Source organism: Struthio camelus, chromosome 1, assembly GCF_040807025.1.
Source record: "Struthio camelus isolate bStrCam1 chromosome 1, bStrCam1.hap1, whole genome shotgun sequence".
NCBI lineage: Eukaryota > Metazoa > Chordata > Aves > Struthioniformes > Struthionidae > Struthio > Struthio camelus.
In genome coordinates, this window is record NC_090942.1 from 198,019,086 (window position 1) to 198,044,548 (window position 25,463).

At 41.8% G+C, this 25,463-nt stretch overlaps 1 protein-coding gene across 3 annotated transcripts in view; it reads left to right on the plus strand.

The window, feature by feature from the left end:
• Positions 1-257: 257 nt before the first annotated feature.
• STARD13 (StAR related lipid transfer domain containing 13) overlaps positions 258-25,463 on the plus strand; it is a 328,326-nt gene continuing 303,120 nt past the window's right edge. For 2 of the 3 annotated variants that reach the window (XR_695808.2, XR_011138676.1), the window contains exon 1: positions 993-1,082. The gene's annotated coding sequence lies outside the window, so the exon portion shown is untranslated. Of the gene's footprint in view, positions 420-992; positions 1,083-25,463 lie in introns of those variants that run through there. The other variant, XM_068930087.1, reaches the window with a different exon arrangement.

The following is a 25,463-nucleotide window of genomic DNA, read 5'->3' on the forward strand; positions in this document are numbered from 1 at the left end:
GCCTTTCTGCTCTGGCTTTCGACTTCGTAGGCGGCTACTGCTACGCTTTCAGCCTGGGTTAAGGTACAGGCGTTTTTCGAACCTGTGGTTAGGTAGGAAGGCTTAGCAGGCGGCTAGCCTGCAAGGTTTGGATGCTACGTCTCTAGATGGATTTTCGAAATAGTTTGCATTTAAATGTCATCAGGTTAAACAGACCGCAGAAGAAACGTTCGCTTGCGCTAGCAGGGCACTACAGCAAAGCTCTGCGCACGGAGCTTGCTTGGCAAAGCGGGGAGGTCGGCAGGGGGCCGAAGGCGAAGACAAGCAAGGAGCAGGGAGCGCAGAAAACCCTGGAAACGCCTGGCTGGCCGAGTCCCCAGGCGCTGCCCGGCCCTCGCGTGCTGTGACCAGAACCTGCAGGCTACAGAGGGTTTTTCCGCGTGCGTGTTTTTGCAAGGACGAAGTTTGGGATAAAAAGCCGTAACTGGGATTAGAATACTAACTAAGAAAAAAAGTGAAGCCATATTTAATACGACGGGAAAAAAAAGAGAATTAAGCCATTTGCAGTAAAATATTAAAGAATAAAGCCGAAAGGAAAGGCGGACTGCGCCGTCCTCGGCTGCCGGTTCTGGAGCGCTCACGGCTTATTTTTGCTGCAGCAGTGGCACCGACGTGGTCGGTGATCGGCTGTGCCTTTTTGCTTGCGCCGCGAAGGTGGCAGTGCCCCCCGGCCCCTCCGTCCTGCCGCCTGCTGCCGCGGCCCAGGCAGGCTGAGGAGCTGGGCAGCCCCAGCCGGGGCCAGCCGCGCTGAAGCGCTTTGTTGTCCCCACTAGCAGCATTAATTTGGCACCTCGGTCACAGAGAGCAGATGCTGCCTGTGACAGGCTGCAGGGAAGCTGCTTTCCACATGTGCTCCCCAGGTCTTCCTATTGGTGTGCTCAGCAGAAGGGGCTGGTCCTTGGAAATCAGCTCCTGTGCCTATGACAGATTATATTTTTATGCAAGAAAACAAAACCAGGATATCTGATGGACTGCTTTATCTTTCCAGACAGCTTGGAGCTACAACTGCAAAGCAAGAAGTTTTATGCTTAGACTTCAAAACTGTGAGTGGAATTTAAACATCAGTTAAACTCCCACTTTGTTTATTTATTTAATTTTTTTTTAGTGTGCAACTGTGCATGAAGTATATATATCTGCATAATAACTTTTCATTATCCAGCAAGCTGTTTCAAATTCTCCTAAGATGAAATAATTATTGCTTTAGAAAACTTCACAAAGTGTTAGCTGCATTTGCGGCTGGATTAATAAATGTGCACTGAGAAGGAGGATGCTCTTTTCAATGAATGCAATTATTCTAGCTGGAAATGGCTTCCAATTATCTATGCCACTGGAAAATGTGAAATGTGTTTGAGCAGGACTAGCTGTGCTGAGGGAGGATCTCCTGGGAGATATCAGCAAATGCCAAGCTGGTCTATGTGTCCTTGTCATGAGCGTCATTTGGTGTTTGCTTGTGTATGAAGAGGGATTAGGTTAAAATCTGCTGTTACCATTGTGTGGCACTGCACTCGCTAGATGAAAAGTCTGTTGGGATCAGGTGCTAGCAAGCTGGCCAATTAATGGTGATCGTGGGAAATTAGTATCCACTACGATGCAGATTTATAGAAATATTTTTAAACAAAAGGTTACATACTACTTATTACTGCACAGGAGAGTTATTGCAGTGGCTGAAACATTAATAACCTGCTCTTTCTTGCATATGTTTAAATAGGAATAATGAAATAGTTTGCCTCGGGAGAGCTCGAGGGACTGATAGCCACTTCAAGAGTCCAAGCCAATAACACTGAGCAGACAGTATGGGACCTCAGACTTGTGATATTTTCAGGTTCCTATGGGTACTGTTCAGTGACAAAAATGATCCTCGAATGTTATTTTATATAAAACCTTGAGTAAAAAGAGCTATATTTTGAAGCTCTTCTTGATTCAGTAGGATGTGAGTAAAAGATGAGATATGTGCTTTTATAAAGTTTTTAATCCAGACAAGGTTGTTCCACAGCTTTCTCCAGCTACCCAAAACAATTCTGCACCCTTCCTAATTTGACACATATTTTCCTTAAAAAGTGACCACTTTCATATTTCTGCGCTTTGGCAAGTACATTGCACCAGTTTATACTCTTACATTCTGGCAGACTCAGGTGAAATTCAGCAGCATGTTATTGCTAAGTTGCTACTGGAGAGATCTCAGCCTGCAACTCTGGTTCCACCATCATTAGTCCCGAAGCTGGGCACCTCCAAATCATGCAGCAACACAAACATCATCTAGATGAGGTGTGGGCATACAGTTGCATTTCTGTTGAATTAGTTGGAGTATATAACACGAAGCATGTGCCAACTTCATATAGCTGGGAAAGAGGCAATCCAATGCATTGCCTGGTACAAAGTAAATGCCATTATTTCTTTAGCAAATGATCTGCTACAATAAATCTATATCATCTTGGTATTCTTACATCCTGTGGTTGCAGAGATTTTGTTACAGCACTGGGATCTCTAAAGTCAAATTTACAGCATCATCAGACCATGGCCTGAGTGAATCTGAGCTTATTTGAAATAATATTGTGATGATAAATTTCCCTTCCTTTCATTCCTTTCCTCTTTCTTTTTTTGGTCACTATAGCAGGGAAACCCTACCTTTGTCTACTAAACCAAAACACAATGTTTTTCCAAAAGCTGAATTTGGTGCTGACACAAAAATACTCCCGCAGAGAAAATCATGAAACTCAACATATTTCAGCCAGAGAGCCCCTCCTAGCTGATGTGAGGAGGAATTCCTAAATGGAATAAGTCTTAACCCAAACTGCTAATGAATGTGTAAGGAATTAGTATTCCATATTGAACAAATTATAGTATTTTTATTTCAATAAAGCTAAAATCAAATCTCTCTTCATCAATTTTCTTTATATTTTCTCCAACAGCAAATTACTGTGAAAAAAAAATTTAAGCAACAGAACTCCCAGAAATGCTTTTCAGTTGATGCCTGTCTTTTAAATGCTAATAAAGTCCCTAAACTGAAGGTTCTCTATAACCCTTATGATGTAAAATGTTTCCCCTTCCTGTGATATGGTCTAGTTCTTTTGTTCCCTTAATTTGACAGTGTTTTCTCTGCTAGCAAGTGCTACCTACACACAATGGGCCAGATTCTTAGCTACACAAGTATGAATAAAGAATAACTTCATTGAAGTCAATGGCATTACCCTGGATTCGTTCCAGCGTGACTGGAATTGGAATGTGGCTCCATATATCCAGCTGGCATCTGTGCCAGGCTAGGCTAAGAGGTAAACAAAGAGAGACTGCAATTATAAATTTTGCTAGCAGAAGTGCTGCTATTGTGCTGCCAGCTCCCAGTAGTGCTTTTGCCTTCTACATTTGCTTCTTCCAAAAGAAAAAATTAAACAGCAGCTCTGTTCTGCCAAATTTCCTTCAGTTTTGTCTTTTCAAACCATGCACAGTTTTGCAGAAAGGTGCTAAATCCAACTACTTGTTTTCATACCTTGTCCAGACCTTGGGCATATACCTCAGTCAATAAAATGTATGTGTTATTCTATTTTTTCTTCCTTGTTTTCAGAAAGACTTTAGCTTTCTCATGGTAATTTTTCATTTTCTGTTATTCTTTACTGGTAATGTTATTTTAGGAAGCTTTGTTTTTGCTGTGAAAGTGCTGCTCTCTGTGATATTCTGGGATCTCCTAGAAGCTGATTCCAGATTCCTGAAGAAAGTTTTCTTTCCTCTTCTGCTTTGTGATGATAACCACATTGTTCCCATAGTCATCTACACAGCAAAATAACTCCCAGGTCTTTGTCGTGCAGATTATTTTGTACTCTAGGTGGGGTTTCCTAATGACTGCTTTGATTTCCCTGTTCTGCCTGCTAGGATATTCCAGAGTTGCTGCCCTGAAGGCAGCAGAGGTTTTGTGTGGCTATCTGGAGATTCTGTCCTATCTCATGAAATTCATCCCAAAGGAATAAATTGGCTGTGTTTCAGATGGGAGAGGCAGTTTATACTTCTACTGATGGTCAGAGAAAGGCTAACAAACTGAACTCTGTGATATTTGTACCAATGACAACACACCTCTCTGCCAGTTCGAAATGCCAAAGCTACGAAGGAAATGCCTGATCTTAGAGGGAGGACTCTGCATAGGATCTGGTGTGAGGTTAGTTTCCTGGTTCCTCTGAACAGGAAACAAAAACAGTATGCGCTGATTTCTGAGGAGTTCACTACAAGTGCTACCTGCTGGATGCATTACCAGTGACACACACATCTCTAAACATTCAGCATCACCAAGTAAAAAACCACCAGCTAAGCTGACAGGCGGGGTCCCCACTCTCCTATGGCACTCCACAAGTTCCTAGAATGAAATACATTTATATCCACCACCCTACTGAGGATTATATGAAGCTGAGGCTCACCTCCACTATAGCTAAAATAGTTTCTTTTGAAGTACTTTTTATCATTGCTCAGATATTTTTGTGCAAGGTGGCAGGTTCTCCATAATAGTGCTCTATTACTCCAAAAAAACAAAGTACTCAATTCTTTCTGTATGGACACATTGCTTACCTGTAACACAAAGTATTCATGTGTTGTATGCATCCTAATTACAAAATTTTTATTAAGATTTATAAAGTGAGTGAACCCACTCTCCTGTTTATTATTCTGTTGCAGCTGTTGCTGGTGGCAAGTATGTAACTCAAGTTCTTATCTTGGAATAAATAGTTCCAGGAAGAAACAGGAAAAATATGTATCTGATTTTCTTAAATTTTTTTAAATGAATAGTCTGTTTCCATGTATGCATTTGTGAGATGGGATATTTGTTAGATAGTTAAGTCAGTAAGGACTGTGAAAGGGATGAAGCAGAAGAGGAGAAGCTGTGGCCTAGCACATCTGAAAAAGTGTTCAAAGTTTGGTGGGTTTGTGGACCGAATTAAAACGTGTTGGCTGCAACGCTTATAATATTAATGTTTTGTGAGGCCTGAGAAGAAGGGTAACACTATAGTGTCACAAAATCTTTGTGCAATTGGTATCTTGAGTGACCTGAAAGAGGCTGTCCAGAGCCTGTGTGAAAGAAAGGGAGTTACAGGCAAGGGAAAATACACAGGAAAAAAAGCAGACTTGTTTTAATACTACACAAATGCTTCTTGAAGCTGAAAAATGAGAAAGTACAAAAACTGGCAAAGGGAAAGATGAAGGTATGAGTAAGAATCACATACCTTTGATGTTGTTTTTTACCCTTTGTGCTAAGTTTTGTGCCCTGGGGAGAATGAATAATACTTTGTTTTGAAGACAAATTAAGCTACCTTAATTAATGCATAATACATTGTTTTGAAGACAAATTAAACTACCTCAATTAAATTGCTGGTTGTGGGTTCTCAGAAAAGAGGTGTATGCATGTGCCAAAGGCAAGCACATCTTTAGGGTTCGCACAGCTGTACGAGGGGTGTGCAGGGGAAGGAGGGAGGCGCGCTGCCAAGCAGCCCAGGCGGCGAGCTCTCCCAGCCTACTGCAGGGGCCAGCCCAGGCAGACGTGAGGGGAAGGTCCACCATACCCAAAGAGAGAACTCCAGAAAACTTAGAGGATCCCCAACGGTTGATCCTAAAACCTTTACAGCCATAACTGAATTTTTCAACATCATTTAAAACTTAACCGTTTCGATCACATTATCCTGAAATTACAGCAGTGTGAACTGCACTTCTGGCCAGCACAAGCCACCTAGCTTTTTGACCATACGGTGTGGCTTGCACATGTCCAGAGTCTTTGAGCGAGAAAGGCATAGCTGAAAAAGAAATGCCATATCCTTGCCTAGCAAATGATGAAGAATAACAGTTTACAAGTCTTACCGAACCAGCAACTCAGATGGGTTAAGATGTGTCTCTCCTTCTGTAGAGAAAGGGCTAAGAGCCCTTTCCCTGGCTTATTATTGTTATGACACGATTGGAGGAATTAAGCACATTATAAACAGGGTGTGTTTAAAGACTTAAGCACGTGAGCAAACAAGTGGGACAGACTCTAACATTCCAGTGTAGCCAAAGAAAAAAAATCTGGCAACCATTTTGGGTTTCATCTGTAATAATTTCAAGCTGAAACTTTAAAAAATCCAATCCATATCTTTATACATTGCTCTACAGTGAAGGAAAGTCAAAACTCTTAATTTGTTAGCAAAATTTTGACATCCCTTACCTGATGTGCTCGACTTGTACAGAGAGCTAGTGAGTTTCTAACTTCCCACGAAAGGGTTTTAGACCTGAATGAGTAGAGTGGTGACTAGAGCAACTGTCTCCAAAATTGCTGTTGTGCTAGGCCTTCTCTTCTCAGAGCCAGTGGAAGACGCTCAAAATGGGATTTATTTGAAGGTTGCTTTAATTTCATTTAAATATTTCTCCCTACCTATCCATCATAGCAAATTCCTCTGATTCCTCTCTTCCTCTTCAGTATCCATGATGTCTTCATGCCTAGGAAAAGTCATTCTTTTTTTGTCTGTTACACAGTGTTACCCTCAAACAGTTACATAGCACAATATAGCTTTTATATGTGTATATATAAATATATATATGTATATATATAGTATATATTGATATGAATTTATAACTTCTAAGTTCTGTTAATATTTGTTTTCAGTATTTAAATCTTTACATGTAGGTAGTGTATGTGCATGTGACACTTAAGGCCTTCAATCATGAGAAAAATACTGACAAGCATGAAGTTACAACTAATGAAAAAAAAAATCCTTCTGGCTTCTAAATGAATATCATTTGTAGGGTCCATATGTATATGTGTTTAAATATGTGTCTGTATATACACAAATATGTTAAATAGCATTTCAAAAACATTCTCAGCTTTTAGAATTGAAAAATAGTTTCCAATATACTCAAAGCTTTGTTCAAGAAAGGGAAAAAAAAAAGTTATAATGGCTAGTACAGGACTAGAAGTCAGGAGGTCTGAGTTTTCTTCCTGGATTTCTTAGAGCCTTCTTGTGCAGGCAAGTCAGTTAGCTTCCCTATGCCTCAGGTATTTTCACAAGTGTCTAGTAATGGAGATGCTTCCTTAGAGGGTTGTTGTGTAGTGTCCTTCACCTGTGTCTTTAAGAAATTCTTCTGATTGATAGAGCACAGTAAAAGGAGAGATACATGGATATACTCACAGGTTACACAGAATTGCTTTTGTTTTGGAAAAATCAGAGGTATTCTGACAGCCATTCTAAAAACTGGTGATTTTCAAAGTTAAAACACAGGAAATCAGACAAACTGAAGCAAAAGAATCTATTACTGGTAACATGGCACCTGCATCTCTGGCACCAGCATCTGAAGAAAGTTAGAGACTTGAGAGTGTCATTTAGTATTTCCTACTTTTAGTTGTTGCTTATTCAGTATTGTCAACTTTTATCATTTTATAATGGGTTCAACAGAATTTGATGCTTTATATGAAATTTGATATTTTGTATTAAAACACTGATTCTCGGAAATAAATCAGGATTTACCTTTTTTTGTAAGTTAGGAATGTAGCCTTTGTGTTAACCCAGAAGTTGCATCTGAAAAGAAGATCCAGGCAACTGAAATGCAGTAATTAAAGGAAGCATAAGCCTTCATTATTTTTAAGCACTTTGTGTAAAGGGTGGCTGGAGCAGAGAGTTTAGTTTAGGGCTTTGGAAGTTTGGGGTTTGGCAGTGTTGCACATCCACTAAAGGTAATGGGAATGGAGATAATATATAATTAAGGTACCCTCAAACACTTTGTATACTCTCCAGAGAACTCCTTTCTGTGTAATTCCTGCCTTTGAAACATTCTGCGCTGAAGCACAGCACCACTGCACACAGCTTAGGCTTGAAAAGAAAGACGAGGGTACTCTGTCCCATGTTGTTTCAAGAGAATAATTGTGGGTAGGAGGAATGTGATTATCTTTCTTGGAATTTGGCAGGGGTTAACATCTAAAATATTGCAAAATGCCATGGGAACTGTGATGCCAATGTGTGATCAGCATATCAGTATCAACATATTGTAACATGCCTATGCTGATGGTATTTCATCATTTTGACTGCAATATCATCTAGAAGTTCGGCTCTGCTGTGCCAGCTGCACATAGGCAGTGGTAGTACACCTACACGGTATGTCTGTACTTCACAGCTTGTGCTGCACTCACAACAAAAATCCTTTGACCTCAGCTTAGAGGTGCTTTAAGTAAGCCTACCTCACTTCAGGGGTGGGAGTAGGTGGAAACTCAGCCTGCCCACTTTCGGCACTCCAAATCCAGCACTCCTTCATGAAGCAGCTTCTCAGGCATGGTGGAGGAACACCACACTGCACGTTGGACATCATTTCACTCAGTAACTCCATCATCCCACTGAGGAACTCAGGTGCCAAACTTCAACACCTTAAATTAATGCTGCTAGGATCAGGAGCTGTGATGCCTCAGGTGAGTATCCAAGTCAGGCATGCTAAAACTCACCCAGAATTTCAAAGTGAATAAGTAAGTAAAAATAATTAGGTGACATTCCTCCTCATGTTTTTGGCCCTGGATGTCTATCATCCAAGCATGAATTAAACAAGCATGTAGATATTAAAAGAAGGAAGAAGATGGGATCCCAAATGGTAGGATATTTTATATAGATTATTTGCATACACAATTCGTTAAGTGGTCAGGAACAGTGATTTCAAAGTGTTGTCAGCTTGACTGTCTGGTACTGAAGCAGAGAGAGGCCTCTTCCAGGTCATAAGTACAATCTTCTGCAACATTAAAGTTGGCAGTCTGCAAGTGATATATTTACTCTTCATTGCTGCTGTCCATTGGGGTACAAAGACCTTGAAATATACACCCCGTCCCCTTTTTAATTTTGAAGTTGACTTCCATTTACTTTTTCTCCTAAATCTGAAATTGCCAAATACTTTTGAGAACCATCTGTATGGAATTGAGATGATGGTCCATACCCTTTGCAAACGTAAATTAACTAATCTTTCAGGAGTAATTGACAGAAAAGTAACTCCCTTTTATCATGACAAACAGTATTGCAGCATAAGAGTAATGACTACAATTTAAGCAGCTATGAGTTGTGCATTAAGGAGCTCTAGGCCTGAACATCGCTCACAATGAAATTTCAATTGCATTTTTTCTGCATCTAGCTGTTTATAAATAACACTGCAGTTACAACCACAATAGTCATTTTTGTCACCAATTTGTAATCATTATTGACAGTAGGAACAAAAGATCTAGCTAGTTGATGGTCAGTGCAAATACTCTTTTTTACAGTCAAACATCACTAGAAATGGGACCAAAACAAAACCCTAGATCCAAGCACAGCGTGAAGTGTAATTGACTTGAAAACCTAAACAGGATTTACATTTAGCACAGGCTAGAATTTCTTTTGATACCTGGCAATACAAAAAGCCTGGATACAAGACTCCTCAAACTGTCATATAAATTGAGATTTTGATGCAGATTTCTGGCTTGGACCTAACTCTGTCCCTACCTGGCAGCTTTATTCAGATGCAGAAAAATAAGTGGTTCAATACGGATTGTAGCAGCATCTAAAACATGCTGGATCCTGTACATTCAAAGACTCTCCTTACAGATATGTGCCATAAACTCTACAGCTCTCCTTCATTTGTAATGCACTTTGTGTTTGCATCCATTGCACAACCATCCCTCCCGATTGTGCAGTGATCCCACTTACATGGTGTTGGAATCCTTTATTTACAGGTAGCTCTTAAGACAGATCTTCCCCTAAATAAAGGATAACTCAGGGACATTCCTGCTCATGGTTTGGGTCATGACTATTTTTATGTTCAAACAGCATGATACAGAACAGCAGCAATCTCCTCTTGAGCGCTGGCCTGACCTTCCTGCAGGGTCAGAGCTCCAGGTCTGGCATATGTGTTTTACGAGAGGACTTTTATGTGTGGCCATGAAATCCATGAGAGCATTTCTTAAGAACAGCAGAGCAGGTTAAGCTGCCCATGCTGCTGCAGTCACAGCCATCTCCATGCGGCATTTCAGAGACTGGTCTCAGCCAAAGCACAAACCCGCCAAATTCCTATGCTAATTCCTCCACAAGGATGGGGGGACATACAGGCAGGGGCTGTCCTTTTGCCCTGCGGAAGCTGACACTGGAGCAGGCAGAGCTGACACTGCTACAGGCAGTCAGATCTGCTACCGGAGTGTGCTGGGCTTCAGTGCTCTTCTTCCAGCTCCGGTGCCATAAGCATATCCCTAAATTCTCAGCTTTCCCTCAGAAATGCTCAGGCTAAGAAATCCAGCACTACCCAAATGTTCAGAGAGTGGAATGCAATAATGTGTTTTCTTTGTATATATTTAAAATATTTTTGATTGCTCTACATTTGACCCATTGCCTTCTAATTCCTTAGTGGTTTTACAACAGAAATAGGCCTCAAGAGAGGACTTCAAAGAGGAAGAAGTGGGGTAGGGTAGGTAAAGCAGACATGGGAGCTGACATCAAGAAATGCAGAGCAAAACAGGCCTGGGCAGTGGGATGTGATATGTTTTCAGTTAACTAAATGGAAATGAGCATCTGTTACACTTTTATAAACCAGGCAGAAATAATCGTAGAGATAATTTAGCTTCAGAGTAAATATAAGCTCTGCTGTGTGCTCCTCCTGATAATGGGATAATTTACTAATGTAAAGAACTTAGTTTGCAGCAGTTTGTGAACTAGCTAACACTGCTGTGTATGCAAGACATAAAAAATACCTCGCAGGAAGAGTGCCAAGGATCTAAAAGATCAGTAGAAAAAAAGACTGGCTGAATTATCACCAAAGACGCCAGCGAATTATTTCGTGCATTCAGGACTCCTCTGTAGTTTTCTCACAATGTCTCTAATACTGTTTCCTATTCATTTGACCCTTTCTAACCACTGCAACTTTAGAGATGTGTGGCTATCCCAACAGACCAATGCCGGTGAAGAAGCAAAGGAAATAAACAACCTAAGGATGTAGATTCCCGTGCTGCCAAAAAAGGAATAGATGATGATTAGCAATTTAATGTAAGAAATAGTTTCATGTGGCAGTTGGAGAGACATTAGCTAGAAAAAAGAAAACTTGAAATTCAGCCTGAAAACATATAACTTGAAACTGGTTGTAACTGAAAGCCACTACCATAGAGCAAATTGGAAACCTTTTAATTGTGGCCAAAATATTTTCCCTCTAACTGAGACTGGTATTAGCTTCAATCTGAGCATAAATATTTTGAGTCAAGAATTTTTCGATAGAAATCTGTAATTAGCTTTGCAGTATTGCTGGTATCCATCTACTTAGCAATGACTATGACTTTATTAGCTACTTAATCATGTGAAATACTCTCTTCCCAAATGCTTAGGGAGAACAATGTCTCTGTCAGATTCTGTTGCTGTTGGATTGTGTGTTTAATACCCTGTTATATTTCAGACCCAGTAGAAGTTAGTTACTGAAACTTTTGTTTTTATCACCAATCTCCACTTGCAGATATGGCCAAATTAAGTCTTTCCCAGAAACGAGCTTCACAGAGTTTTCATCCTCACCTGAGATTTAGATTACCGCAAAGTCTGTGTCTGGCAATCTGTATTATTTCAAAATGTCCTAACAGTTATGCTTTGAGATCGTATCCTGCTATGTGTTGAGGCTGATGGGAATTTTGCCTCTGGCCTCAGCAGGAGTAGGGCCTGGGAACTCTTAGTCTCTGCCCCCAAGTGCATTGCACAGTTCTGGCATCAGTGTGGGATCTGGCCACGAGCAATCATGTCTGATGATGAACCTCCAAACTGCCAAGAATATGATGCAAATAAGGCAATACCTGTCAGTGGTGGATGCAGCTCTGAGGTAAACGTGAGGGCTTCACTCCCATCCCTCTTCCCCTTTCTCTATCAGATTTTCTGATGGAAGGACACTCAGGCAGTGCAACTGTCAGCTGGGAGAAAATTATTCCCCATGCTCTGGCCAGCTCCATGTCTTTCCTCCAGGTACTACGACTGGTATGTGCAGGAGACGCTATGGGGACAGAACTGGAACATGAAGTCCCCAGAAGTAAGGCAGGGCTTAGAAAACTTGCATAACTATTATAGAGTCCATTAGCCTAATTCTCCTGGTAGAGTTGCACCCATAAGTATATCCCACATCTCTTTTTTTTCTGCATGTGAGATGTCTCTGGCCAAGGTAGCCAAGGAGGCCAGCTCATCTTAAAGATGTTATTTGGCTAGCAGCTCTAGGACTGAGTCAGCGTCAAGGGCTTGTTCAGCTGAGTCAGCTAAGGAAAGCCTTCTGAGGAATCCAAGCCTTGCAGACCGGTGCAGTAAAGAAACAGAAACATTTCAATTCAGAATTGGGAGGATAACTAATGCTGGTCGTCATTTAAAATAGCAAATTATACAGCTGAAGAATGAAATAACCTTGTGTCTAGCTTCTTCCTCTGCCACAGCTCTCTCCCTTGCATTCTTTTGCCATGAGTTCAGCTCGTATCATTTCTCCCAGTTGCTGGTCCCAGATTAAGCTAGCTGAGAGCGACAGAGTACAGGGGAAACTGCTGATTTTCACAGATTACAAGCGAAAGCCGTTGGTAGATTTCCCAGTGCTAGGACTCTGGAGACCAAGAGGTGTGGCTTATGGCTGGGCAGGGAAGGCTCTGCAGCTGGCTAGAGGTGGGAAAACGAAACAGTGGATTTTTTTACATTGTTAATGAGAGATTAGGGTGGGTCTAAGCAGCTGTAAAGATGAAGGGCAAATGGAGGTCAGGGCTATTACCGTCAATGTTCAACAGATATCTTCTAGCCTACCTGACAGTTATGAGAGAAAATAGTCCCTAGCCCTGCCCTTAAACAAACTTTCTATGTCAGGAGGACTTTTCCTTGCTGCACAGTGATGGCACTGACAGCCAGGATGTTCCAAACTTGACTGTGCTGAGGTTGGGGAGATGAAATGACAACAAAAAAATAACATGTAAGTGAATAGGTAGGAACAAAAGGCCTTCACTCATTTAACCGGTGTCAGATGAGCACAAAACTGTGGGGCACCATAACAGAAATAGGTTTCAAAGAGAGATTTTGAAGATGAGACTGTGGTAACTTTACCTATGAATGGAAAGAAAGCAAGAGAAGCAGCTAGACTGGAAATTGAAGTTGCTGCTGTCTGCAGGGCAAAATGTCCAAAGTCAGTCTTGTAAGCTGTAGGATTTGATAGATAAGATGAGTTCACAAAGGAAGGCCTTACAGGGAAGACCACGTGTCTGTGTACGTGAGGAGGATGGGGAGAGGACAACAAGCTGATCTTTGGAAACCAAGATGAGAGCAGATATGTTTTGAATGGATTTAAATGAGGTCGTTCAGAGGGCAGCTGAATATTGCACTGAGGGTGGGATGCCAAGAGCATTGGTAGTTTAACATTGCCAGCATCTGGCCTTCATACAGCAAGATACAGGCATAGTCAGCCTAGAGAGAGGGGGACCTTCTGGTGATGCCTCGTGTGCGGCCACGTGTTCACAGCAGCAGTACAAGGACGGAGAAGAAAACATCCAAGCAACATTTTAGTGACATTGTACCTAACTTCAAGCATATCAGTAGCCCAATTGCATTGTGCTGAAGGGAGGACTGAATTATTTGAATCATTTTCTTTGGGAAGACTGATCTGCCATTTGCCTTGAAGGTAGTGTCTAACTTTCCCAAGTCTGGTTTCTGCATACTCTCAGGTGTCTGCTTTCTGTCCTGCCCTCCCAGCAGCTTGAATATATTGTGTCCTCTTCTTCCTCTGGATCTTTTTGTATGCCGGCCTCTCTTGTCCCTCTCCCTATGCCTAATGCATGTGTTATCATATTGACTATGGCATATTCTCTGAATTCAAATTCTTCTGTAAAGTGCTTTACTACCAGTTAGCTCTCCAGGGAAAACCGCCTTTGGCGCTGTTGTCTGTTTTGCTTACGCCAGAGCGCATCCTTTCAAGGCCTGAGCACATCTGTTTCAAACCTCCTTTAGTTAATGTTACTCCTCAGCTCTGCCTGCCTTTTTCCTTCCTGTTCCATTGTTTTAATTCTCTATGTTCATCTGATTTACAGTCAGCTCTGTCAGTCAAAGATATCTGGCCCAATTCTCCTCCAAATTATGGAGATTTACCCCACAAGGATGGAGTAAGAGGAGTTATTCTGGTATTTCTGATACAGCAGCATCTGAATCTGGAAGTGCTTTCTCTTTCAATAGCATGCACGATTTTGGCAATATAATTGAATAAAAATCTGCTTTCTTTAGAATACACAACGTTACATTTAAAATTTTTAAAAGTGAAATGGATTCTGAAAAAAAACTTCTAATTAATAATGTCTGTCCAGAAAATGATGTCATTTGGCAAACAGGAGCAGTTAAAGAAGCTCCTGACAAGACAGTCATAACTGGATATAAGATAATATTCGCTGTTGTGTAAGTCAATAAACCAACGTGATAAACAAGCTTGCCTTCAGAGGCCTAAAGCAGAGAAGACTTTAAAGGCTGAATTCTTCTGAAATGTTTCAGAAATATTTTGAAACTTTGAATCTCAGAAATAAGATGGAGACCGTGGTCATTGTTGTCTGGAAGATGTGAAGGTGCAGAGATGAATAGAGTAAAAGCTTCAGTTCATCAAGATCAAAATATTTTTCCATTAAATAGAGGGACACTCTAGCTTGAACCTTCCCTCACACTTCAGTTTCATCTGATATTCAGCTCACTGAAGCTAAATTTTCTCAAAGCATCACACTTTGGCTGAAAACACAGAGTGGCTTCTTGCCAGATACAAGATTTAAAGATGTTTGTACGCTTACTTGACTTCCTTTGAATGGACATAACTGCTAGGTTTTGTACCGTCAGCTCCTTACATTCCTGCAGCAACCTCTTTCCTGTTATGCTCCGGGTCTCCCAGACTCCTTGCCTCTGCAGGTTAGGGGACACTGAAAAAATGTGTAACTCTAGAGCTACGATGACAGCTTTTGCAAAGCGTGCTGTTGGCAGGTGCCAATTTGAGCAACAGTTGGTCCGTAAGGGAATTTACCCCATGCCCAAAGACTGCCCAGGAGCGCCTGACGGGGCACAGCTCCCCAGCCGGCACCGCCTGGCGTACGTCGGGGCCCGGATGCAATCGGTACAACTCGGACGCAGCTGTACAGAAGCTGTGGACTGGCGGTACCCACTGGCAGCACGGGCTGGTTTCCATGCAGACTGCACCCTGGTGACCGTTGTCACCTTCTGCCGTGATATATGGCTCAGTCCTTTTCTGGGCCATGTCTCTGCTGGCAGGAGGTGGCATCAGTAAAGCAAATGAGCTGTGAACTGATACAGGTACAACACTGACAGATATTAAAAATATTTCAAAGACTTTCAGCATCTCTTCTTCCGATGTGGGGTATCACTTCTTCTGGCCCTCGATGGTCTCCCTGACCTTGCCACGTGTCTGTGTGCTGCTGACACTTCAGCCATGAGTTACGACAGCAGTTACGGCTCTGCGCAGTCCTGTTCTATGGTGATGATTTATCATTTGTATTACAGTCGTGCCTAGAGGCCTGAAGCAAGATCAGGGCCTCGTCGTGCTAATCACGGTATAAACATGTAGCAAGAGATAGTCCTGCTCTTGAAAGATCACAAACAAAAGGTGGGTGGAGGAAGAGAAACCTAGAGATATGAAATGAATTCCCCAAGGCAACCCAGCAGTAAGGGCCAGCACAGGAAAGAGGGCTTGTGCCCCTCAGCTCCCGCCTGCTGGCGTCTCCGCAGGACTCCCCTAGTCCACGAGGTCATGTCCTCTTCGGCATTGCCCTGCCTATGCCACCTACTGTTGCTGCTGCGCTTCAGAAAATTTTTTCTTTCTTTTCATCTTTTTTTCTCCATAAAGCTGACAGTCATTGCTACAAGCAAAACTTTTGGTCATCACCTCCAAACTGAGACCCGATGACTCCACTCTTTTTCAGAGCAAAGTCAAACAGATTAACTTAAACCATTGCTGTCTCCTATATATGAACACAAGTTACCTTGCAAGGCTGACAAGGTACTAAACTAAAACTACAGAGACATCCTATGGAGCAGCTGCATCCTGCCCCCATTTATGGGGCTTATTGCTAATGTCTGGCCATGCCTAAACACTACCCTTGCTTTTCCTTTGCAGGAGGTAGAGAGATATTGGAAGGTATTTTTTTTCCTTCTAATTGTTACTACACTTGGCAGTATGAAAGGAACTCTCCTTTGAGTATAAAAATGGCGTTTCTAGAGCTTAGCCTAAAAGCTGGGTATGTGGACTAGCATCAGTCCTGTGTTAACATGAATTACACATTGCACATTGCTTGGAAAACTTTGTGAGCTGACTTTTCTGAAGCGCAGAACTATGTACGCATACTTGGCCCCAAAATTTTCCAGACTGTACTTATGAAAATATTTGATTCTGGCCTTTAGAAAGACAGGGAAATAAAAATACTCAGAGAGCTGCTCTGCCCTGTGCTGCTAATCAGGAGCGTCAGTTAAGCAGTCAGGAGTATGCAGGCACTCAGGTGGTATTAGGAGGTTGTAAGATAGTAAAGTGAGAGGCCCTGGTGTGCCGTGACAGCTCACAGGAGAGTCTGCAGTACTTGCTAGACTCCAAGGCCTGCTAGAAAAAAGCAGAACATGCTGCCCCCAAAGAACCTGGAAAGTGTGAACTGCATCTAAGGAGAATAGAAATTACTCTTCTTTCCTCCTCTGGCTCTTCCCATTTCCACGATGTGTTGCAGCTCTCAAGTATTATTATTAGGGGAGTTCACTAAGAAGGAAATTTTCAGCACGTGTTTTTGATGCTGATTTGACTGTCAATAGCATGTTTTAAATCATTTCATTTTGTGTAATTCTGGTGGAAAAACCCACAAAATTTATATTTCTTCAAAGTGTCTGTTATCTGGTAATTTACCTAATCGAGGAACATATTCAGGGGTTTTCTCAGATTCTTTTTTATTCCTTCTGTAAAATAAACACACAGCGGGGTGCTGGCCTTCTTTACAATCAGCTAAGCTGCCAACCCTGGCCTCAGCACAGCTGTCACGAGTCTTACGTACTGCATTAGTCACTTAAGTAGAAGCAGCCTCAGAACAAAATGAACAATCAAAGAAGTTTGCTTTCCCCACACAGGTATTTTTCTGCCTTGTCTGTATATGTGAGCAGTTACTCACAATCCCAGCTCTTCAGGCAGTTTTAATTTCACTTCTTTTGAGCCTTTGCCATCACTCACTCCTCCACTGAGTTCCCGAGTTACGTTTCTGCCCTCACTATCAATATAGCCAAAATAATAACCAAATTTACCAGTTCTGCAAATGTGCTGTTCTCCTTGATTTCTGTGCTAAAAAAGAACAGCCACACTATGCAAATATATGTTATTGAATGGGTACACTTAGCTTTACAACACTCCTTTGGCAGGTTGTGTCCTCCTCTTACATTTCCAGTTATAACTTTACATGTGCTGTGAAGCTGTCGTGCTTCTTCTTTTTTTTTTTTTTGCATCACCAAACTTCTGCCAGATATAAGCCTGACATTCGGAGGCAGCTAGGGCACGGCGTTACAACATTAGCGTTGTTTCTGCTGCTAATAACTTTTTTCTTTTCTTAACCCTTTGAGACACAAAGGTCTCAAAGACAGACTCTTAGGGCCACCAGGAAGGTTAAGAGGCTGGTTCTGCCCTGCCGGGCAGCGCTGGCTGCCTCCGGCCCGCTCGCGGCCAGAGGAGGTGGGCGGGCAAGGGAGCAAAGAAAGCGCGAGCCGTTGAGCCTGCCGCACGAGGCCAGGGTAGGAGCTCGGAGGGCAGGAGAGGAGGTTTTGCGACTAGGAGCTTTGCACATGGGGCGAAGTCACAGGTATCGCCTTGGAAGCCATCAGAGGCGCGAGGGAGATCCAAGCATCCTCAGATGTGAGACACAGAGCAAGTAGGACGCATGCTTTTAGGGTACCAGGCTCCACCGCTTCCACTTTGCAGGGAGAAAATTGTGTTGCAACATGGCTCAGGCACTGTAAAACAGCCTAGCGGCATGTCACCTAAGGAAGACCAGCATGGTTGAGCTCCCATCACTGTCTACCTGGTCTGTCATGAGAATCCTCTGGGGTCAAAGGCAAGACTCGACCCTTTCTTTGAACAGGCACAGTAAATACAACATCAACAGTGGGGCACCAAGGGGTCTGGGCACCAAATCAGCTTCCTTGATTTCACCGGAGGCAAACCCGTAAACCCCCGGACTGCTGCAATCCTCACAGACTGTTAGCCTTTACCAAACAACCTAATGACACAGCATAAGCCAGTGACGTCTGGCAGTCTGGATCCCAAGGGCATGCAGCTGGCCGCAGCGGCGCTGTTCGTATGAATAAATATTACACCTCTGAGGTGGAAAAATGGGATTAAAGTCTTAAAGACAACAACATTGCCTGAGCTCCTAAGTGAACAAATTTAGTGCAGGCTCTATTACTGCTAAATGGCAAAATTACAGTTGTAACAATATGGAAATGGAAATGTAATTGTGTATAAAATTGTGTAATCATTAAAATCCATATAAATTTTGAGCACTCAAGCACAATCGTCTAGTGCTTGACACCTGAAACATTAGCATAATATTCATGCCATATGGCTGGCATTTTCTGTTTCTTATATCTGTCACTCTTCATTCTTGTCAGCTGCTCGGGAGAACTTGCCAGATAATATTTGCACCATTGCCAAAAATTTCCAACAGCTGGCGTGGTATTGGTTAAACACTCTGTAACGTTTCAAAGTTTAGTGCTCCCATCTACGCATTAGCAAGCTGGCTCTTGGAGCAGATGTTTAGCTTTGTTTTTAAATTAACTTCGCTCTGCTTTTGTGTCAGCTGTCTGTTTTTTACGATCCATCATGCTGCCGCCTTCTACGAGATAAATGAGCACGACAGTATCCGGGCTCTGACAATCTTAAACTGCTTAAACTAGCATTATAAACTCTTTGTGAAAGAAAAGCACTATACTGTCTGTTTTGGTACCTGGACTTGTGTTGCGGAAAACAAGTCAGAGCCCCCCTTTCGGCCAAGGCTGCCAGCTCTTAAAGTCTCCTTTTTCATTCGATCCTCCTTGCAGCACCTAAATGTGGATCTGCCCCCAGCGCTACAGCCGCCAGAGCGCCTCTGGGGTCCAGCAATGGGCACAGAGGGACCCACGCTCCAGGTGAGCCCCCAAACCGGGACAGGGGCTTGCAGAAAACATGCACGTGTCGCATGGCAATGGTGAAGAGTGCGGCTCCATCCCGCAGCCATGCCGCAGGTGGCAGGACCATGGCTACTCACCGGGCTTGCAGCTGCCACGCAGCCCCGGGGGCTCCCGACTCACCTCTGTTCAGCAGCCTTTGAGGCCGTTGGCAGATGCGTGAGAGAGACATGACGGGCTCTGCAAATACCCTTAAAAACAGCACTAATGACTAAACTGGGGATTCTCTAATGTCTCCTTTATGGAAGTCAATGTGAATTCAGAACAGGTTGAAACCCATGTATGTAGGTGATTTACATATTAAGATTTATGATGAGCAAGGCACATGCACACCAATGAATTAAACGAACAGGCAATTTCATAAACAATCTGATTTTATGGATAACACTTGCAGTTCCCTTAAGGTTGTGAGTTTTAAAGGCTGATTTATGCCTTTGGAAAGAGGACTCCTTGCATTTTCATTCATGGTCTTCTGTTGGTAGAGACAAGGAGATATCTTCTCTTTTGCTCCTATAGTTTCACTGCCAAATGGAGTCACTAGCCAGGTAAATCAAACAGCTGAATCTTGAGTCCTTAGACACTGTGATGGAGGGCATTTGCTGAGAAGCTGCAAAAATATCCCTCAGGCCCAGATGGCTTTATAGGGACAAAGATGGAGAGAGAGGAGTGCTGAAGAGAGGACAGCTCTGCCTCTCCAGAAAGGGCTAATCTGATCCTGTGAAGCTGCTTTATTTAACATAGACAAGCTTCCCATCCAGCATGAGACAAGAAACAGAGACAGGCAGAGCAGAAGTAAAACTATAGGTCATCATGCTATAGGCAGTGGTCTTAGCACACCATCACCAAAGGCAGGTTATACACTGCCTTTTACCATGTGGGATGCATAAACGTTGGATATCTAGAGAGTGGCTTGTGCCTCTCATTTTTCTCTTTTCTACATATGATTTTGTGCACAATCCGATGAAAGAAGTGCAGGCGTTAGAACTGTGGCCGCGTATAACAGAAAATAGATGTGCATGCTTTTTATTTCTTGCAGACGTTCCCTCCACTGTACTGCATCCCTCCCTGGAAATTATCCATCTTGGATAATGGATAGAATTAGCTTAGAAACAAGACAAGATGCAATTACTCACTGAAGAAGAATCAGATAAACTGGTGAAATGGAGACTGCAGCTGGGCCTGCGAGTGTCTGGTTTGTGCATGTGCGGAGGAGTCGCACAGGATTTTATCCTTGGCATTGTCTATAATAGGATAAACATATTTTCTGTTTATTGCAATATAGCCTTTTACCCCCATTAAAAATCATTACTGAGTCATTACAACCTCTCACATAATGGCTGGTATCACTTATTTCCAGTAAGGTGTTTTCCATGTGAAACCCTTAGCTAAAAAATTGGGACTGAAAGAAAAATAAGCTTCACCTCTGCTGAGAAAAAAATCTGAGGCCTGAGAACTGCACCAGCATCCTCTTCAGGGCCATGGGGTTCAGCATAGGTGCAAATATCAGCCCACTCATTTCTTAGCCCAGACTCTGCTCTGCTCCTAAGGAAGTTTTCCCTCACCGCTCGGGTCTGCAAGCTCTTTCCAGAAGTATACAAGCAAGCGTCACTAGCTTCTGCCATGCATCACACACATTGGTGTTTTTCACGGAACACTTGTGATATAAGGATATTTTCACCTGCATTTCATAATGAAAGGGAAGGGAAATGGAAATGAGGTGCCATATCTGCAAAAGTATTTGTGTGCTTAAAGCTGCAAATGAGCTTATGTAGATCATACTATCTACATAAATGAGTCATGTTCTTGATTTGCAATAGAACTTAATTTATTTTGGTATGCGGAGCATCCCGTTACGTGCTCATCTGTTTTTTTAGGCATTTCGACACTATTCAAAGTCTGACCATCAGATTAGCTTAAGGTCACACAAGAAGTAGAATATAGTTGAGGACACAAGGACTGTTGGGAGGTGTATTGCATTGCATTTCCTGCTATACGTGTTTATTTGTGAACGCTCTCATTGACATAGCTAGGTTTTGGATTCCAGATTTAAGGAGGGAAAATGGGAAATTTGTGCTAATGAATGTTATTACCTTTTTTTTTTTTTTGGCTGTAGAATCTTTGGACTATCTTGATTTAAATATTTCATTTTAAACAGTAACAGAGACTAAAATTTCAGCACAATACCCTCCCACCCCACCCCAAACCTTAAATGTTGGTTAACAAACTATGATGTTCTGCTGCAAAAAGAAAAATACAAAGAATGACATAAGTGGATGTTCCTGGAGGCAAAACATGTAGTACAGTGCAGCTCATTACTCAGTTATGTAGCACACATACATGTGATTGCAATCCATCATTTTTACCACCACCTCGAACAGGATTATAGCCAGCCTGTAGGGTCATACAGGTACCTGTAATCCTAGGCAGCAAGTTCCTTTCAGCTCAGGCCATCACAAATCTATCACTTGTGGTGTTCCATTTATGTTCTTTACTTTATGAACGTGAGTTATTTGATGGAAATAGTTTCAGTGCAAAGGCAACCAGGCAACGCTTTTGAACAAGTGCCAGCCAGCAGGTCAGGAAATCAGTGTTTTGTGCTTCTTGGTGTTGATGGGCTTAGTTAAGGGCCTTTTTTAAAGACAATTGACATGAGATACATTAATGTGAAGTTTCCACACTGAGCCCCTGCCCTCTATGTTCTCTGTACATGCACTTAAAGCCTTTGAGTCGTCCCATTCACTTCAGTGAGCTAATCAGGTGCATAACCAGGAACGCATAATGTTTAAAGGGTTGAGGTTTGATTCTTGATACGGGTATAAAGGAAAGGCAATGATAAGCATGGCGGTTGTGACATGGAGTTATTAACTGCTTCTTATTTTATGCGCTACTCAGGCCGTTGAAGCCATGTGGATAAACCTCACTGTCAGCATGGGCCTTAGAGGGTGCCCCACAGGTCTGAGGTAGGATGTCATGTTATACTTTGCCTGGAAAGACGCACGATCGGTATTGTCAGTAGAGTTGCTAAAGGGGAGGACAGGGAAATAAAAACACTGTTTTTATTTCTCTGTTTTTATTTCTCTCTCCCTCTGTTACACTGCAATAGCACGCCAGTGCTTTCCACTGACATGGAAATCAGCAGACGTAGCCCAGTCCTTCAGTGCACTGCAAAGGCTGCACTGCACTGATGCTTTTCAGAGTCAAACTTTTTCCTGCTAATTTTTTCTAAGGGCAGAAACTTCTGGGAGATTGAAAGCAAAACAAGCAAGATGACTCACTCTTCAAAAATACCTTTTTATTTTGCTTATGTTTCTCTAAGAAATATTTTGCTGAATTTAAGTATAGAAAAATACTGTTGTCTATTTAAATGTTTTTAGTAACTTTTAAAGGTTTCATCTGGCTGACATTTCTTGGCCTTGCATTAATCTTGGGATTGTTTCACAAGCGATCCAGGGAACACCCACTGATAACAATGTCAAACATTCAATGTATTTACTGAACGTTTCCACTTGCTTGATCATTAAGGCATGCTTTTACTATGAGGTCACCAATGTTGTGTAAGTGTAGAATTTATGAGGTGATTTGAACTATAGGGGCGTCCTGACATGTTTTTGGCAAATACCGTCAGATACCATGGACTGATGCCACTCAGGATTTTAGCTCTGGGATATAATCAGGTTCTAGCATGAATGTGTTGCGTTAGAATTCAAATGCACTGATTACACAGAAGATGGGAAAAAGGTTATTTAAACAGTCCGCACATACACTGTAGGAATCTTTTAACAGAATACGTTTTCTTGTCTGTCAAGATAGATGATTTAATCATAAAGCCTTTTTTTTAGCAAACAGAAATGAAAATGTTATTTTAGAAAATCAGAAGAAGAAAGCTTAATATTAATATAGTATACAACTGTGCCCCTCTCCTTTAGACTCTTACATTTAAGTTGGAGAGAGCAGCAAAAGACGAAGGTTACGAAAGTGGAAGTGAGACCAGTTCACCAGCAGTGTGGTGTTATGGAGTCCAGACTTCCTAAACTATATTTCTGGATTTGCCAATGATTTGCTAGGTAATCTTGGAGACCTTATTCAAGGCCTGTTTCAAACTCATTTAAATCACTGGAAATCTTCTATTTGATTTTAGCAATAATTATTTTGGCTGCCTTAATTTACCACTTTTCTTACCTGCTAGTACTCTTGTGGGAATACCCTAAGACTTGGAGTCCTTGAGTGAAACAGGAAAAGGATTTGGATCTATGTAATTGCTGACTTTATCGCATACCTGCTGTTTGACCTTGAGTTGTCTGATTCTGTTTTTCCTCCAAGCTCTTGTTTTGCATGTTTAAATTGCAAGCTCTTTCAGACAGGGTCCATTTCTCACAAGAGATTTGTGGAGTCTGTCAGCTGTGGTCCTATTGTAAGACAAACAGCCGATGGTGACTACCAGTCATGTCTTCAGCTGCAACAGTTATCTCTGTGTTTGTCTAAAAGATATAAATAAGGCCAGTGCTGGTACTAAAGAAGGATGACACAAACAAAATGCATGTGTTAGTACTTTGCAAAGACATTAACCATTTGACATTAGTCCCGTTAATTTGACTCTGTTTCATTACCTGAACATTTTCCCTTAACATTTTGAAAATCAAATGTAGTTAACTGGTTGCTAAATGTAAGAGAACACAGATAAATCAGTAGCGTTTCAGTGTAGATTCTGGATGGAAATGTATTTACAAGTATTGGCTTACACTATATTTCTTCATCTCACCTATAATATAAGGGAAGGAGCTAGAATAAAAAACACAGAAAGAAATAAAAGATAGGAAAAAAAAGTGATTCTAGGAGTTTGAGGATATACTTGTCAGATAAGACTAAGCGAGAATAACTGATCCTTGGAAGAATCATAAAGGAGGCATGACTGATACATGCAATATTGAATTTGATATATATTTTCTAGGGATCACTAGCAGATTATGCACTTGAGGATTTTAAGAAATAGTCCTTCTGTTGATACATAACTAATGCAGCTCTATGGTTTTTAGAAATATGCTGTCTAGTGCAAGAGGTCCGTCTGTTATGGGAAAGACCTTTTAGTAACACGTTTGAGAACTTCATGACCCACTCCCTGAAAGCTTTTGAGTATTGTTTTTTTAAAATAACTTTGTTTTATAAACCCATTTACATGGGATAAATGGGCAAATACTGTGATCTGGTTTTCTACTTTTATTTTTTATTTAAAGTTTTATATTCCTATTGGGATTAAGACTATGTTATCACACAGAAAAGGATATAGCCATTTTTGATCAAAAACAAAAGCCAAAGTCAGATTCTAACAAATAGTACAAAAATTGTTTTAGTTTTTTTGGTAGACATCATTCTCTAGATATCTGAAAGAGTTAGACACTAGAGAAATGGGTGTACTAATGTAGTAAAGTTGACACTATCAAGCATTGCTTATGATAAATGTCACTTACGAGTTGTCACACAGCTATTATTAAGAGACTATTCAGAACAACCCAGTACATCATAGTAACTGTCACTGTGCTTGCTGCAGTCACTGAACAACCAGACATGGTTAAACACAATATTTCTTCTGCTTTCCGGACAAGCTACACTTACAGTTTATTTATTTGATATATTATTTGCATTTAGGCATCCAAAGTTTTACACTGAATGCAGAGATGCAGACCGTACCAACACCGCAGCTCTGGTCCCCCTTGTCCCCAGCCAAGTCCAGCAGCTCCAGGCACCTTCCTGGCTCCCAGCCCAAGGCAACCAGGGTGGGAGCCAAGCAGCCACAAGGAGTCCCTCTGCAACCCTCTGCCCTCCTGGGCCATGACCGCACTCCTTCTGCCTTTGCTTCAGCATTGCACCTGTGCTCATATGTCTCCACCTACACACCAGTTTGTGCAAAATGCAATTACTCAATGGGCTTCACCACACCATAGCTATCTACACCAGCTGAGGGTCTGAACAACCTGGTATTAAAATACTGAAACATAAATGAAAGTAGCACTAAATGTGGGATCTGAATACACACTGCTTGAATCTATGCTAATGTCTTAGGACATGTTCTGCATTCAAACTGTTTGGTCTTGATCCTCTAATCTTTCCACGGGCTGAACTTCCATTGACTCTAACCTGCCCAGCCATATCCTTTAAAGCAGCCTCCCCCAATTATTGCACCACGTGCAGCCCTGCTGGACTTCTAAATCTTTCAAGAGGTTTGTAATTTGGTGCGTTCCCTAAGGAAGATTTGGACTGAGTCCAGGGAACAAGACT